Here is a 5,652-nt window from a genome sequence, read left to right on the forward strand (position 1 = left end):
GAACTGAATAGATGAAGAACTGAAGTCGAAGAACTAATTTCATCAGGCGTGAGTTCGATTCTCTTCTCCGATAACAATTTCTTCAAGCGTGAGTTCTATTCACTGTTCCATAAGTACTAAAAATAGTCTTCTTCTTATTGATTGATTTTTTGTTTTGTGTTTAGAAGAGGAGAATAAGAAGGAATTGATAACTTTGGGGTTGTTGGCTAAGAACACGATTTCAGACAGAATTGAAGCTAGGAACACGATTTGAGACCGAACTGAAGAGCTCAACAACTGAAGAGATTTTTGCTGAAGGACACAATTTACATCATAGTTCTCGTTGAAAATAGGATTTTGTTGGAATAGGGTTTATCAGGTAACAAATTCTATCTTTGAAAGTCTAAATTTTAGCTTTAGGGTTTTGATATGCTTGTGTTGTTTATACAATATTTGGGAGTGTAGCTCGTATTTTAGCTTCATTAGTTGATTTTTCATGATCAAGATCTCGAAAAATCTTTGCTTGATTGAGACCTTTGGACTCGACTAAATTTGTTCATCGTGTCCTTGTTGTTGTTGTACTAATTAGTTCGGTTTCTTCTAGCATTTGGCAATGGAGGTATATTCTTGATGTTCGTAGTGGAATTATGATGAGATTCAGTACTTCTCGGAGAACTCTGAGGTTTTTCATTTGGCTTTGAAGTACTTGAAGATGTTCTTGTAGTAGTTGTAGTAGTAATAGTAGTACTACTACTTCCTGGCTCTTGTAGTTTAAAGACTGTTGAAAGTCTACTCTTTATTGGCTCCTGCAACATACAATTCTTGGCTTTGAAGTACTTGATCTTAGTGTTTGATAGGAGCAAAAACTGAGAATTGTACCTCATTAGAGCTAACGTCGTCTGGTTTAGTATCCTCTTCATCTATTAATTTCTTTTTACGTTCCTTTTGTGATTGAGAGCGTTGTCGAGTCTTGTGCCTGCATGAAAGGGAAAGAGAATAACGTGAACATGAATGTCGAATCACTTCAATAGAGACTTAAGTGTGGGTTTAGATGATTTAGGAAATGTAACAGGACATGAAACTTTATTGGCAAAGTCATTATTATTGTTTTGTTAGTGTAGTGTGTTTTGTTACATTTTTGTATTTTTCTTCTTGTTTTCCAAAAACAAGGCAGTCTTTGGGATATCCGATCAGAGTTTGGAAAACATTATCAGTGAAAACAAATGAAGAGCTTAGCATAACAGATTAAACTAAGCTCAAGCTTGACATATTCTTCTAAAATGGACTTAGGACCTAATTCAAATGCAAAAGCTAACTTTTGAGGTGCGGATTGTCCAAGATCATATGAAGAGGATTTAACAATGCTAAAATAGAATTCAGACGTTTCAAGAAAACAATATTGGACGTATAGAAGAGTTCACTTACCTTCTCTTCTCAATCTTTAATGCTGCCACATGATCCTCCTTATAGACTATAGGCAGTTCCGAGAGTTCATATGCCAACGGGCTTGTACTAAAGAACTGTATTGAAACATTTTTCGAAATCAAGAGACAAATTTCTCTGCTTGTCTTAGTTTATTCTTATTTGTTGGGATTCTGTGATAGCGTTATATGTTAGACGTCACGTTCTTCATTCGTGCACCTCAAGTTGGATGAGTGGATCAAGACGTCAAGGTTTTAGATTTCATCGTGTGTCTCTAGTGCTTTCATTTTAAATCTTATACTTGTGAGGATCGATTTTGTCCAGTTTTCTTCTGTTCCGCTTTCTCTTTTATGTTTACTATGTCTTTTAAGTTCTCTTTAATAGTTGGTTTTCATAGGTTTGTTAACTTTTTTTCAAATAAATGCAGAATGATATATCGAGTTCTTTCCCTATTGTGGTTGCTTCATTAACTCTGTTTTCGAATACATTTGCATCGTGTTATATATGTGTTAGCTTCTGTCTTTTTTTCTTTCAATTTGTCATGAGTTGAGGAAACATATGTGAGTCAATTTGTTGCAGCTTTTAATTGTTTAAATACCTTTGAGATAGCAGGTCTTTTTGTGAGAAAATGGGTCTGTTCATTTGGTTTATGAAGAAGTGCAATAATCTTGATCTTATTTGAGACTCATTGTATTCATCAATTTAGTTCTTTTGCTACCGTCGTAAAAAAAATCAATGATTGTATTTGTGAGCAAATCGATTTGTTCCTCTCTTTGTTAAAATTGGTGGTGTAAATTGAATGCAGGTAATGGTCAAAAAATGTGTTTATTATGCTAAAAATGATCTCATATCTTTGTTCTTCATTAGTATATATGACACACTTTCCTGCTAAGAAAATGCAGCTGCTTCTTCCAATTCATGCAAGAATGAATTTTCATACTATAATTATAAGCTTTTACATTGGTGATATATAAACATCTATGGCTGTGTTTCTATTTGAGTAGAAAGACCAAGGAGCTTGAATTGAAGAAGATGCAAGAAGAAACCAAAGCTATTGAAACTTCAAGGAAAGCTATTCCATCAATGGTATTTATTTCCAAAAGCCAAAAGTTTGTCGTTTGAGTGGTTTACAATTTAATACTTAACCCTTTTGGTAATTTTACTTCATGTTCTGTTTAAGTGGTAGGAAATGTGCAAGAAACAATTAATGATAACCAATTCAGATTTCATGGAAAATATAGAGGTATTCTAATTTATCAACCTATATGTTTGTTATTGCCTTGCATGTGGAATTAGATGCAACTCACACTTTCATAATTTCATATTATGCTGTAACTCACATTTGAGATACACAACTCAATCATTTCTGATGTCTCTAATGTAATCCATAAAAAATGCACTATTTCCCATTTATAGTTTTCTGAGTTTTTATTTCTAGTTAGGGTGAAGGGGAAAGGGGGAAAGGGAGTGGTGGGGCTGAATTATGTTTGATTGGTGAGGAAGTAGAGAGATTCATGGTACTGTAAGATATGCATGTTACCGTAGGAGTCGTGATATTTTTAGTACTAGTAATTTCTGTCGACTGTTAAATGTTAATTGGGTGATGAATACAGAAAAAGTTTCTGAACCTTGTGTCTAAACTGGAAGAAAAAGATAACGCGATCACAACATTTATGTTGTCAGCTAAACAATTTGCTGAAGTTAAGAGAAAGGAAATGGAACAAGGAAGTGAGAAACAGGGAGTGCAAGCAGTAGATGTAGCAATGGAGAGATCAAATGATCAAGGCAAAGAGCTAACAATAATTACACTAATAATTTGGTCCAAACACCACCCTCAGTCTCTTCTTCTACTGCCATAGCTCATCTTTCATTGCTGCCTTACACTAATAATTTTCATAACAACAACCTAGCATTCCCTGTCAAGCCTGTCTCCACCATATCTGGTGAAACATGCTATGAAGCTAGGGATAACATGATGAACTACTCAACTGGAAACAAGCAACAACTCTCATCAACATAAATGATGTCCCTCATAACATTGGTGAAGTATTTCTCCATACACGAACATCAAGAGAAACTATAACCACAACAACTACCGTCACACCTCATGTGAGTATCATGTATCCTATCTTCATATCTGTCTCAGTCTGCACTCAATCTATTTGAATATTTATGTTCTTGATAATTGAATGCCACTTTAATTCTTTGTGTATGTTAGTCAAGATGAGTAAAGCACGACAAGTTTTAGGTGATAACAGGGATAGCAAGGTTAGCATCAGTAGGAAGGAGTACAATCATCAACAAGCAAGCAAATATTGTTCTTCTTAAGAAATTTTTGTTTAACAGGTAACAGCATGCTCCACTTTCAAGTTCCATACACAATTTATACCAACTAAAACTCCTGAGGAAAATGGAACATTTAACACGACTGAAATTCCATTAACTACATCTGATAAAACACGAGAAAGATGCCAATCCAGTCCATCTGAGTGTTTTTTGACTTTTTAAAACTATTTAATGTGTAACTGAAAGCTGTAATCTGGAATTAAGCTAGAACTGGAACTGTAATCTACAATCTACAATTTGACTGGTAATTTAAACAAGTTTTTAGCATTCGTTCTACCTAAGCACTATAAACTGGTTAGTTTACTTATTGGACGAGTATCATATAATTTTTTAAAACGACTAATAGTAGTTGACTAAAAGGGCAATGGTGTTTTAATTCTATTTTGATTGATTGTATGTTTACAAGAAGTTTACATAATATAATGTGTCGAGCAACGCCTTTGCAAGGAGTCTTCTCTCGGCATCACACATACTCATCTTTCCCCATTCTTTCTTGCAGAACTGCCTGATCGTACTAGTGCCTTGTTGCTATCAGTGACTAAGGATAGCAAGTCCAAAGAAGAGAATCGCAAACTACTGAATGGAAATTCGGGAGTCCAGCAGAATGGGTATAGAGATTTATGCATTTTCCATCCTAGGTATTATAGGTTTTCTGTCACTATTGTATAAGTTTGAATACATTATATTTGATTTTGTGAAATATATTCATTGCTAGAATATATTGAACTATTGTAAGAGTACTTTTTGAACTATTGTGTAAACATATGTAGAATATTGCTTTATAAAGTATGTGTATGTACACAAGACATGCTAACTTTTGAAGTTTATTGCAAATATATATATATTTGAATTACTTTTTAGCTAATTTAATGCTTGAGATTATTTATTGCAAAATAATATTGCTGTTTTTTAATTAGAAATTGTGGCATATAAATATTTTATAGCCTAAATAATATTACCACACTTAAAAGTGTAGCCAAAGGATTGTGAATTTTTGTATGAAGACGGGCAAGGACTACACTTCAAAGTGTTGTCATACATAAGATAGAAAAGGCAACTTTTTGAAATTGTGGGCAATAAGGAAGCAAAGGCCAGGCTTGAAAGTGTAGTTGTATGAGATAGAAATGTTGCTATATGAGGTACTGGAAAGCGTGGCCTTTTTACCTTTTAGGCTACGCTTTTAAGTGTAGCTGATAAGGTGACACTTCAAAAGTGTTGCCTAAACTCTAAGGTTACGCTCCCTTTGGGCACCCCTGGAAAAGTGTTGCTTAAAGTCCAAAAGTGTGGCCTTTTATCAAAGACCACACTTTTCTAAGGTGGTTGTAGGCCTAAAATGTTGTAGTGAGGTTTAAAACAAAGGCTATAAATTAGCATTCATAGTGATTTGGCTATTGTGGGGTAATCTCGAGAGAGTGAATCCTAAGTCCCGCTCTACCTATCTAGCTCGAGAGAGTAGATGGAGCGAGGTTGTGAGCTGGTCTTTCTGTTTAGTCTGTTGAGGTTCTAGAGAACTCAATTTAAGCGAGGTAGTTGTTTGAGAGAAAGCTACTTTACCTAAGGGCCATTATACCCATGAAGAATTAGTAACTTTTAGTAATTAGCTAACACCCATTTGGCGTAATCAGCAGTTGATCGGTCATTCCCCCAAGTATCTCTAAATCGTTTGATTACCCTTGTTATTTGTTAATGTTGTGTTTGCTGATTGATCTCTAATCTTTCCAATCTGACAATTATGTCACCCTTTTTACTTCATTAAATAATTTCGATAACTTCTATTCCTACAATCAATTGAATCACCTTTGCTACTTCATAATTGAATTCAAACTTATACCACTCCCTGCGGGTTTGATCCCCAATCTTCGTTGGGTTTTATACTAATTAATAATCATCTACACCTAGAATCAG

At 34.5% G+C, this 5,652-nt stretch overlaps 1 long non-coding RNA gene across 1 annotated transcript; it reads left to right on the top strand.

Annotated features, from left to right (window-relative positions):
- Window positions 1–334: 334 nt before the first annotated feature.
- On the top strand, window positions 335–2,841 carry LOC125873552 (uncharacterized). The gene is made up of 3 exons (XR_007447209.1): window positions 335–358; window positions 2,406–2,487; window positions 2,582–2,841. It is a non-coding gene; the product is annotated as an uncharacterized LOC125873552 (long non-coding RNA).
- Window positions 2,842–5,652: the final 2,811 nt, after the last annotated feature.

This window comes from Solanum stenotomum, chromosome 1 (genome assembly GCF_019186545.1).
Source record: "Solanum stenotomum isolate F172 chromosome 1, ASM1918654v1, whole genome shotgun sequence".
In the NCBI taxonomy this organism is placed as follows: Eukaryota; Viridiplantae; Streptophyta; class Magnoliopsida; order Solanales; family Solanaceae; genus Solanum; species Solanum stenotomum.